Source organism: Hipposideros armiger, unplaced genomic scaffold (genome assembly GCF_001890085.2).
Source record: "Hipposideros armiger isolate ML-2016 unplaced genomic scaffold, ASM189008v1 scaffold_619, whole genome shotgun sequence".
NCBI lineage: Eukaryota > Metazoa > Chordata > Mammalia > Chiroptera > Hipposideridae > Hipposideros > Hipposideros armiger.
Window position 1 is genome coordinate 849,438 of NW_017731969.1, and position 12,066 is coordinate 861,503.

Below are 12,066 nucleotides of genomic sequence, written 5' to 3' on the forward strand. Positions count from 1 at the left end.
CAATGATGGTGCCAACTTGGGCCAGTGAAGCAACGTCCTCCACAACTAGACTGAAGAACAAAATGACAGCAACTTTTCTGTTCCCCTTCCCCCAATTCCCCAGCGCTGTTCCCATCCCCCAATTCCCCAATAAAAAAATCTTTAAAAATTACATGTATAGGAATATTATAATACATACATGAATATATATTTGAATATATAAAATGTATATATATTTGAATACATATATACATTTATAATTGTATACATATAAAGACATATATATATACATATATATATATATATATAAATAAAGTTCAGCAGTTAAGGGCACAGCACAGTTTCTAGAGCCAGATGCCCTGGGTTCAAATCCCAGTTCTGCCACTTTGGGCAAGTGCCAGAACCATACTGTGACTCAGTTTTCCCATCTGTAAAATGGGGATAACAACAGTCCCACATCATAGAGTTGTCATGAGGATTAAATGCTTAGAAGAGTGCCTGGCACATAACTTGATAACCCAGTACAGCGGAGGCTGTTCTTCCTTTGGTCTTGCTGTGCTCACACCTCTCTGCATCTTCCTTTTTTCTCTCACTTGATGTCACAGGAAATCCCTCTAAGACAGTAGCTCCCACTCTGGCTGCACTTGGAATCACTTGCTTACAAAATACTGATGGCCTGGCCCTAGGGATTTGGCCGTTCTGGGGTGTGGTCTGAAGATGAGGGTTTTTATACACTCCCAGGTGATGCTAATAAGTAGCTGAGGTTAAGGGCCCCCGGACTAAGCCCACCAGGGTGGATTTTAGCTTGCTCTTTTGGAATGGCTGCATAGTCAAGAGTTCACAAAGTGGGTGGATCAGCATTTATTCGACCCAAAGGTAGGTTTTCATCATTGATTCCCAGCTTCTTGCTACTCGAGTCCTGCAGTGAGCACCCTTCCATATCTGCCTTTACCTCGTTCTGAACGTTTGATTTCTACAGGCTGAATTCCCAGCAGCAGGGATGCTGAGTCAAGGATACCTCTTTCTCATTGTTGTAGATGCTGCCAGATTCCCTTTCGAAAAGGCTGTCACCATTCTCAATGCCGGTAGTGATATATGAGCTGCCTTTTCCCACAAATCTCACCCAGCAGGAGGTGTGGGCCCCTCTGTAATTTGTGCCATTTAGTGGGTGTAAAAAACAAAACGAACAAACAAAAAACCACAACTGTTATTTGAATATGCTTAGTCCTGCTTCCTGCAGAGGCCAAGTATCTTCTCATACACGTATGAGCTGGTTCATTTTACTGCCTTGAAAAGTATATTCAAATCTTTTGTCCATGTTTCTTTTGGGGTGTTTGTCTTCCTAATTTGCCAAAGCTCATTAAATATGTTAAACCTTTATGTGTCACCTGTATTGCAAGTATATTTTCCCCATTTATCATTTGCCTATAGGCTTTATTGATTATTTCTTTGTTTACCACACAAATGTTTTTAGTTTTAACATGGTCAAATCTATCTATCTTTTTTTTTTTTAACTTTTGACTTTCTCATCTTGACAGGTAGAGCCTGTATTTTCTTGTAAGCTTTTTTTTTTTTTTCTGGCTAAAGTGGGGCCAAGGGACTCCAGTCTCAAGGACTGAGCCCCGAATCCGGGCCAACGCATACCTTTTATTGGTTATTAAGAAAGGAAGTGAACTTTGCCTTCTCCGTTGTCTGTGGTTTTGTGTGCCTGAAAGCTGTGGTCACCGAAAGTCCCCATTGTGCTTCCAGCACGTACTGTGCCTTTACACACACACACCACCCCGGGGGATGGAGTCACTGATATCATTCCTTGGGGTCTCAGCATTCTGAAACACTTCCTTATGACCTCATTAGGTCAGGGGATTGGAGTGGGCGTGGGGGGCAGACGGTTCAACAGCTGTGAGGCAACAGTTTGGAATAATTGAAATATACTGTAATTTTCAGGAACGTTAACGAATGGACATTAACAGTGGTCTATAGCTTGTAATTAATGTATTTCATAGTAAAGATGGCAGTAATGATATTTTAAATATCCTAATGCTCATTGGATTTCATTTTTGTGGGCAATTTGCAGCTCCTTTGAGTAAACATTTATATTCAATTACAGAGACTGATAAATGGGCTTCCCTCCCCCCCCCTCCCCCATCACTAGAAAGTATTCATGGTGCTTTCTGATGGATGCTTTCTTGTAGGGAGCAAAAACGATAGCGACATTTCTTTTGAAACATCAGTAGCATCTCCTTCCAGCAGGTGTTTACGTATTTTCTTCCACCTGTTTGACTTCAGATGACACGACCTTGCCATCCACTCTTTGTTCAATGACTATCTTAATCATTCTGATTTTCTTTATCTCTCTCTTCTCCAGGGTGCTTAACTGCGATTCTGCAATTATTATATCCCTTCCTCCTTCCAGAAGGTAACGGTAAGTGTCAATTTCCTGTTCAAGCCGGATCTTTGTGCCGAGGAGTTCCTGGTATTTTTGGTTCTCGTGCTCTGCATTCGTCCAAATCTGCGTCAGCTGAGCCTGTAGGGCATTCAGCTCTGCCTGGATGGAGGTCAGCTTGCTATTATAATGAGCGTTGGTAGTCTGCAGTGTATGCTCCAAAGAATCTTTCATTCGGAGTTGAGACTTGAGTTCTATGTCCACCTCCTGGTAGGTGTGGGTCAGCTCCTTTATTTGAGCCTCAAATTCTTTTAACTCTTGAGTGTTTAGCGTGACTTTTTGCTGCAGAGTTTCTGTCTGCATCTGAAATTCTTGTTTCGCCTTCTGAACGTTCTCCTCAGCCAAGGCTTCATATCTCCGCCTCATTTCATCGATGATGGCACTGATGTTCAGGCCTGGAGCAGTCTTTAGCTCCATGTTGACAGTCTTGCCCAGCTGTTGGCGTAGGTTGTCCACTTCCTCCTGATGTTCTTTTTTGAGGAGAAGCAGATCTTTATTCAGTTCTTCAATTTGAATCTCCAAGTCTGTTTTACATAGGGTTAGCTCATCAATGACCTTACGCAGGCCACAGATATCAGACTCCACTGTCAGGCGCATCTCTCTCTCAGTCTCACATTTTAGTTCGTAGTCCTGAGCAGTAAATCTACAATTATCAACTTTCAGGATCCATCTGCCTCTTTCCAGGTGAGCTTCTTTCATCTGATTTTTCAGGGCTTCAATTTCTTCGATTTGTTTGTCAATAGTGTTTGTCATTCTGGCTGGGGCTGGGCACTTTTGTTTCGTACCAATGCTTGATCTGCTCTTCATATTTAATGTTGGCCTCCTCCAGGAGCCGCACCTTCTCCAGGTAGTTTGCTAGGCGATCATTCAGTTTTGCATGGTCATCTTCTCATTGCCTAACAGCAGGTTCCCTCTGTTATTATCATACCCATAGTTCATCAAGTGGCTGGAGACCGAGATGCGGGTGCCGTGGCCTCCAGCACCAGCACCCCCATAGACGCTGGGTGTCACCTGCCGGTAGTATATGCCCCCCCTCCTAAACATATTGCCGCTTATGCTGACTCCAGAGCTTTGTGAGAAGGTATACAGGTCTCCGGGGCTTCTGTTAGTAAAATCCATTGGGAATTCTAGGAGGAAGCACCAGTAGCTTCAGTATGGATGGAGCAGAGTCTGTCTTTCTTGTAAGCTTTTAGTGTTGTACATTTTTTATCTTTCTGGGACCAATATTTTAATATGGTGTGCGATCGAGGCACGATTTCTCTGTACCAGTCGTGTCAGCACTAGTTGTTAAATAAACTCTTATTTTTTCGCTGAACTGAGACTCCTCCTTTATCATATATTAAATCCCTACGTAGCTGGGATCCACTTGTGGCCCCACAGCTTGTCCATTCTTTTGTTAGTTTCCTACCATTTTGATTATTGTAGCTTCATGGTTGCTTTAATATCTGGTAAGTCCAGTCAGCCCTTATTCCTCTGTTTCATAATTACCATTCTCAGACATCTATCTCTCCACAGGAATGTCACAATTGTCTGGACAAATTCCAAAATGGGTGGAACCATAAGGTTACTGTTGCTAACTTAGAAATTAAAAGGCCTTTCAAAGTGAAAGGCCACAAGTATTTATTTGAAATCAATAAGAATAGCTATTCAGGACATGCTGATTCAGGCAGAAGCCCAAATAGTGTTCCCATTTGGAGACAAAGGCAAGAGGTATTTATTAGAAAAGGAAGGGGAACAATTACATCAATAGAAGGAAGGCATTTCTATTGGTGCAGATAAACAAACACAGTAACGCTAATTCTAAACAATGTTTCTAATTTTCAGTTCAGTAGTCATCAGTCCCAGTAGTCATCTGCTTTCTTGTTATCTCTGCAGGTTTTTTGGGGGGCGGGGTGGGAGGGTATAATATTTCTTTTTTTTTTAAAGATTTTTATTGGGGAATTGGGGGATGGGAACAGCACTGGGGAATTGGGGGAAGAGGAACAGACAAGTTGCTGTCGTTTTGTTCTTCAGTCTAGTTGTAGAGGACGTTGCTTCACTGACCCAAGTTGGCACCATCATTGCGCTCTTCCCCAGGTGAGGCAGATCAGTCGTCGGCTTCTAGACAGCCGCTCACTGCGGCTGCTGGCTACACACGGTAGCCCATGGCAACCCACTGCAGCAGTGGCTGCAGCCTACACGGTCACCAGTGACTCATGGCAGCCCAGCTCCAGGTTGAGCTGTTGTTCAGCATCTTAGCTATAGAGGGCAGTGTCACTGGCCCTCATATGTGGGATCTGAACTGGGGCTCTCTGGCATCCCAAGCCAGCTCTTAACCAATGCGCCACTCGGCCGGCCCTATAATATTCTTTAGGCCCAGTCCAAAGGTTATTTTGCCCTGTTTCAACATCCAAAAGGTTTTCAAGCAGAGCCCAGTTGGGATCCCTCGAAACTTCCCGGCCTCACTTTTCCTTGACCTATAGCTTAACGATAGATCATCCCCCTGCGCTGGAGCTTGGAATGTCCCCTGTCCCACCCAGTTCCCTGCTTTAGAAAATTACCCTGAAACTTATGATCAATACCCGTAGGCTTATTGATCACAATCGCAATGGTGTGGCATTCTTTCCAGGCTACTCCCATCATTGTTCCTGGGTCACTGATGCCACTGGAGAGCCACGTTGCCAGAGGGAAGGCTCCATGCAGACCCCTTTAGAGGAATGCCCAGATTTTCCCTTAAATATCCTAAGCCAGTCTGAGAATCTTCAGGCAGTTTTTGGAGATGTTAACCTGCGTCTCCTTAGACCACCAGTGTTCTGACAATAAATGCTTATTCTATAGCTCAACTTGAGCCCTGGAGTGGTTGGCCTCGGTTTCAGTTTGAGGTATAAGATGTGCAAGACAGTTCCTCTGGGAAGGCAGGTCCAGGTCCAGCTCCATTTTAAAGTGGCTCCATTTATATTATTTTTCTTAACACTGATATTTTGATGTTTTTGATATTTAAAATGGCATTGTTTGCATTTAATTTATAAATTAAATGTTGAAAGAATTCACAAGTGTATTAATTCTTCCTGTTTTATGCTGGTCTCAGTCTATTAATAACCCATGCTGTGACTGGACTGGCCCTTGTGGTTCTTACTATGATTGCAAGACACCCTTCAGTAATAACCATCAGGAAATGTTGATAAGTTACAGGTTTATTACTTACAGGGCCTGGAAACTAGCAACAGGCTTGGGGCCACACACCGAGGTCCTGGGTAGAGAGAGTTCACAAGGGCCTGGGGTTCTGTTTTTATTGGGTTGAGAGTAGGGACCTAGGCTTTCACACGCTCAATCTTTATTGGAGAATTTAAAACATAAGAATGGGAATTTAAAACACAGGAAGAGAAAACAAACAAGTAGCCCAAATGGTCTGATATTGAAATCAACCAAGATCTCTAAAACAAAGGACCCTAGGGGGTGAGGGGCAGGAGTGGCCTCCTTCTTTATCTCTAGTGTAGTGGCTGTCAATGTGTTTATTCAAGATAGCCATCTTTGAAATGGATGTCTCAGCAATCAGAGCTTAAGTCAGGCACTTGCATTACAAAACAAAACAGGGCTCACACTTCCCTCCACCCTGTGATGCTAAGGCATCAAAGTCAATGGTGAGGAGACTAACTACCTGGGTAGCAGAAATGCTAGAAGTCAAGGGTAGGGCACATTGTAACCCAGGAAGTACACATCTAAATAGGATTATAGTAGCAAATCTTATAATAATTATACAGGCAATATAGTTTGAAACCCAGTCTATAGCCACTGTCCCCAACTTGAAGGCTCCATCCATGAGAAGTCAGGGACCTCAGGGGCCCTGGGAATCTGTTCAAGGATTTAGGTAATATTGTGGAGTGTTTTAACATCTTGTGTTATCTAGTGTAAGTTTGAACCTGTCCTAGTTGGTAGTGTTCCAGATCTCATTGAATTAGTCTTTTAGCCCTGAGGCTAGGTCGGTTCAGTTAAACAATTGTGTTTCATTTCGGGAGGTGGTGATGCAACTGGACTCCCAAAGTGAGGTCTGTAACTGTGTAAGCAAGTAATCAGGTAGGTATTCAATAAGGGGCATTTCTAGGAAAACAAAAGAAAAAAACACAAAGGTTAATGATTGGAGCAAATTATAAGCAGTTTCTGAGCCTGGAGAGTGGCCTGTTGAAAAAATTTCTAGATGTCAGGCGCTAAACTTCGTTTGCAGTTTGAAATGTCTCTGATGATGTCATCAGGTGTTCAGGTAAACATTTTTTACTGGCTTACACAGCATCAGACATGGAGATTGCCTACGGATGAGCTACTGCGATTTCTCTGAAGTTTATACCAAGTCGTCTAACTGCAGTTCTCAGGGCTTCAGGGAAAAGGGCAGTTTTAGTTCTCAATGATTCCAAGTCAAAGGGTGGGGGAAATTGGAAATGTTAGTTTGGAGAGTTGCAGCCAAATACTTGAGGAAACCAAAATTCAGGAAACAATCCAGTTTACAGGTGGGAGAAAACCCTTAAAGATAATTAACTGAACTAGACCATAAGTGTGTACTATAGTTTCATTCCAACCTCTGCTTCTGTCATTACATCTTTCTAGAGGAGGGAATAAGGCTGGTAAAAGAAGGGATCCCAGGCCAGTAAATGTATTCCAGATGATGACACTCTTCTTCCAGGATGTGGGCCTGGCTGTTTCCATGGAGATGGGTGCCAGGCCTCACCCCCTGCCCAATATGATGGAGATGTGGTTGCCATGATGACTCCACATCTTCAGGATGGAGACATCTGTTGCAGCCAGATGCCCTTTGAATGGAATTAGTGATATGGGATAAAAATAGAAGCTAGGGAAAGAGCTAAACTCTCAATTTTGAATCTCACCAACCGCACTTCACCACCTGCTACACTGGAAGAACCCAGCTCTTTGGCTCTCAGTCCTCCAGTTTCTGTCACTCTTTCCTGCCCTAGTTCGTAGGCACTTCAAAACGCACAGAGATGACTCTTCCAGCATGCTGGCTCCCCAGTGCCTTGACCTCTTCTCCAAAGACCTTGTCTCCCACTCTTTCTCTGTCTCTCCCTTCCTCCCTCCCGTCATCAGAGCAGACACCTTGTTGCAACCCACAACCACACTCGCTCCCTCCACAATCTCAACTTTGAGTATCCCACACCAGCACCATCATTTGTACCTTTCTAGCTCACTCCATCTGGAGTCCCAACTTCAAAACTCCTTCAACCCCACCAGAGAACCCCTCCATTTCATTAATTCGATCACTTACCATTAGCTCCACCCCCTCATGCCCACTGGGCCCTCGCACAGCTTAGAGCCTGTATCATTGCAATCTTTTTCTTGCACCTGCCCTCAACTCCCTTGATCCCTCTCACTCATCGGTCTCACGGGGAAGACTCCCACGACCTGCCTACAGTGGGCTGCACCTGGTCTGCTGAGGACCGAGAGAAAACCCCATAACCAGGTTGACTGATCTCATTTTAACTTCAGTACCGCGACCTTCAAGGGGGCATTGATGTTGTCTGGCAATTTGCTTTTAGACCCCTTGCCCATTTGCTTTTCCTGTACCCCTAAAATATTTTTAAATTGTGGTAAAAGATACATAACATAAAATTTACCATTTTAACCATTTTCTAAGCATGCATTTCAGTAGCATTAAGCATGTTTACAATCTTGGGCAACCATCACCACTATCCAGTCTGAAGCTTATTCATCCCAACAGAAACTCTGTTCTCATTAAACCCTAACTCCTCCCGTCCCCTGGTAACCTCTATCCTACTTCCTGTCTCTATGAATTTGCCTATTCTAGGTACCTTACATAACTGGAATCACATAATACTTGTCCTTTCATGTCTGGCTGATTTCATTGAGCATAATGTATTGAGCATATATGTTATACAGTTTTTATTATGTACAATTTTTGTTAATACACATATAACATAAGTGGGCATTTAATATTTGAAAGTATACATGCTGTATGGCTTTTCGTGCCATGATTGCAGTAATAAGGACAAGCTAAAAATATCCATGCAACATAGGAAAGAATAAGGGACCAGAGCAAACATGGACAGACACTCAAAAATGGGGGAAATCGGGAGTTGTCCAACAGGTATAAAATTTTAATTATGGAAGATGAATAAGTTCTATAGATCTGCTGTACAACATGGTGCCTATAGTTAACAATGCTGTATTATACACTTAAAAATTTGTTAAGTGGGTAAATCTCAGGCTAAATGTTCTTATCAGAATAAAAAAATAAAGTAAGAGGAGTATAATGTTTTCAAGGTTCATCACTGTTGTAGCATGTGTCAGAATTTCATTTCATGTTTTGTTTCATTTAGGCATTTTATTTGCACATAAAAACTTCCTTTTTAAAAAGTCCCTAGAATGAATCCCAGGACTTTCCTTCCTATGTGTTTTTGTCTTGCTTCCTTTTTTTTTCTCTAAAGATTTTTATTGGGGAATTGGGGGATGGGAACAGCGCTGGGGAACTGGGGGAAGGGGAACAGACAAGTTGCTGTCATTTTGTTCTTCAGTCTAGTTGTGGAGGATGTTGCTTCACTGGCCCAAGTTGGCACCATCATCGCGCTCTTCCCCAGGTGAGGCAGATCAGTCGCAGGCTTCTGGACAGCCACTCACTGAGGCTGCTGGCTACACACGGTAGCCCATGGCAGCCCACTGCAGCAGGGGCTGCAGCCTATGCCATCGCCGATGACTCAAGGCAGCCCAGCTCCAAGTCGAGCTGTTGTTCAGCATCTTAGCTGTAGAGGGCAGTGTCACTGGCCCTTATATGTGGGATCTGAACCGGGGCCCTCTGGCGTCCCAAGCCAGCTCTTAACCAATGCGCCACTCGGCTGGCCCTGTCTTGCTTCCTCTTGGTCCACGATGCCAGCTGCAGTTATCAGCATCATGAAACCAAACTAGTGGGACAGGCCTGTGAGGTTCCCACAATTTCTCGAGCTCTGTGATCTTCAATGATTTCAAATTCACCAATGGAATCATGCTTTATCACCATGATTAGAAACTGGAGGGCCGCCATAGTAGGCTGCAGCCCCTGCTGCAGTGGGCTGCCATAAGCTACCGTGAGCTGCCAAAAGCCACCGTGAGCGGCCATCCAGAGGCCGGTGACCAATCTGCCTCACCCGGGAAGAGTGCAATGATAATACCAACATGGGCCAGTGAAGCAACGTCCTCCACAACTGGACTGGAGAACAAAAGGACAGCAACTTGTCTGTTCCCCTCCCCTAATTCCCCAATTTAAAAAAAAATCTTAAAAAAAAAAAGAAACTGGAAAATGACTTTGGAGCATGGTCTAATAAGATGTTGGCATGTGCCTCTCTTTTTGGCATTTATGCTTTTGAGTTTTTGAGAGCATCAGTCAGGACATTCATGATGAAAGGTGGCACAGAAAGATGGCTGCTGAAAATATTCCACTGAATGGATATACCACATTTTGTTTATCCATTCATTCATTGATGGATACTTGGTTTGTTTCCTAGACTTTTAAATAGTTTCTCTCTCCTCAAACTCCTACACCTCCTCCCTTTCTGCTCACTCTCAGTGGGACCTTGCTTCCTACTTCACTTAGAAAAGAACCCATCAGAAGGAAACTTCCCCAGACTCCTATCACCCACCTACTCACTTTTCCTTCTATTACTTGGTGTACCATTTATCTGCTGCTTTGTAACAAACAACCCCCAAACTTAATGGTGTTAAATAACCCTTATAATATAATCATGAATTCTGTAGGTCAGGAATTTGAATAAGACACAAGAACAGCTTGTCTCTGCTCCCTGATGTCTGGAGCCTCCGCTGGCAAGACGCAGACTCAATGGCGATGGCTGGGAGCTAGAATCAGTGGGCGGAGTCTTCAGTCATGTCTGGCAGCTGGTGCTGGCAGTTGCTGGGACCTCAGCTGCGCTGATGGCTAAGAGCGCCTTCATGAGCCTTCTCCACATAGTCTCTCTGTGGGCTAGTTGAGCTTCCTCACAGTATGGCTGCTGGGTCCCAAAAGTGAGTGACCTAAGAGCAAGTGGGAAGGGCCTGACTTTATTGGTTCAGACAGTCACAAAGTTCTGTCCCGGTGCAATGGGAGGGAACTTAACCTCACACAAAATACACTCAGTGGAAGGAACCGTAAGAGTTTGTGGGATGGGAAAGATGGTTGTGGCCATCTTTGGGAAATGCACCCTCCTTACTAATGACCTACTATGTTCTTGAGCCCGGGGCACTTCCTCTTTTGCTTAAAGGACAACATTCCAGCCACTCTCCCCTCCCTCTCCTCTGCTTCTCTTCTAGAATCTAGGAATCTAGGCCATTCCCATCAGCACCCAAACCTGCTGTTTGGTCTTCTCTGACCTTTTTATCAAAAAACTGACTCACCAGCCCCAATCTCCCACCCCACACTTTATTTTTTCTCCACAGAACTTTCCACTTGATATACTCCATATTCTTCTCATCTCTCTGTTTATCATCGAGCTCTTTCATGAGAATATCGGCTCCATGCACTCTGGGACTTTAGCCTCTATTTGCACAATAAATATTTTTTGAACAAACATTTCAAGTTAAACTGGTAATTATACTTGCCTCCACGAAAGGGAACTGGGTAAACAGCAGATATACCTTGTTTAAAAATTTAAGCTGCCTTTTAAAATTGTGAAATAGGGATACTTACTTTGTCCCATGAGCCTTTGGGATCTTCTGCCTTTTGCACCCTGACCATACATTACCAATTTAAATTAATAAATGACATTCTTGTAAAAAAGTTAGCCCAGAACCTGGCATGAAATAAATCAGCAATTGAAAGTTGTATTATGATGATGATGGGGAAATGTGTGAGCACCCTTGCCGGGTCCATGCCTCTCTCCTCCATTCTCCACCCCTGAGCACTCAGGCTGGGACCTGGAGTCTCCCTGTTTGATTTGACTACTTCCAAGCCTTCACCTCAAGCCTGCAGCCCATCAGAGGCGGCTGGAGCTGGGGGTCCTCCCCAGGTGAGCCTTTAAGGGTGAGATGAAAGAGCTTGGGCCAAAGCCAGTGTGAGTGGCCAGGTAGGGAGCTCATGAATGCTTGGGCTGGGCCAGAAGAGGCATAGGCTGAGAAGATAGGGAAGCAGAGAAAAAGAGCCTTCCTGAGGTGGCCAGGGGATTTTGCCAAGTACCTGTTGCATACCCAGATATGTGCTAGACAGTGCTGGGGACACAGTGGTGGCAGACCCTACCCTCTCACAAGACAGTGGGGAACACAGGCCAGTGACCAGGGAGTGACAACTTAGAGTGAACAGGGTAGGGATGAAGCCCCTGATTCAGTCAAGGCGGGCTTCCTGGAGGAGGGGAAACAAATCTCCTTACAGAGTCTATGACACCCATGGAGACTGACCTTTTCGGCTACATTGATGCCATTTTCCTTCACTCCCTCCTCCCTCGAATCAGCTGCACTGGCCTTTTTTCTCATTCCTGAACTCTAAGCTCATTCCCAGCTCCCAACCTCTGAGCCATTGAACTTGCTCTTCCCTCTGCCTCGTTCTCTCTTCTCAGATCCTCACCAGGCAGGCTCCTCCTTGTCAGTCAGATTGCAGATCAATTATTCTGGCAGCATTTAACTGTTTTTGTGTTGTTGTTTTTTTAGCTGAGCCATGCTGCCACCTGTTGGCAGCCTAGCAG

General features: G+C 44.3%; 1 long non-coding RNA gene and 1 pseudogene across 1 annotated transcript in view; both read right to left on the reverse strand.

Annotated features, from left to right (window-relative positions):
• Window positions 1-2,233: 2,233 nt before the first annotated feature.
• Window positions 2,234-3,466, reverse strand: LOC109372206 (keratin, type I cytoskeletal 20 pseudogene; annotated as a pseudogene).
• A 6,577-nt stretch (window positions 3,467-10,043) lies between these two features.
• LOC109372228 (uncharacterized) overlaps window positions 10,044-12,066 on the reverse strand; it is an 11,879-nt gene continuing 9,856 nt past the window's right edge. Inside the window, exon 3 of the long non-coding RNA XR_002122018.1 lies at window positions 10,044-10,426. This is a non-coding gene — a long non-coding RNA (uncharacterized LOC109372228). The remainder of the gene's footprint in view (window positions 10,427-12,066) is intronic.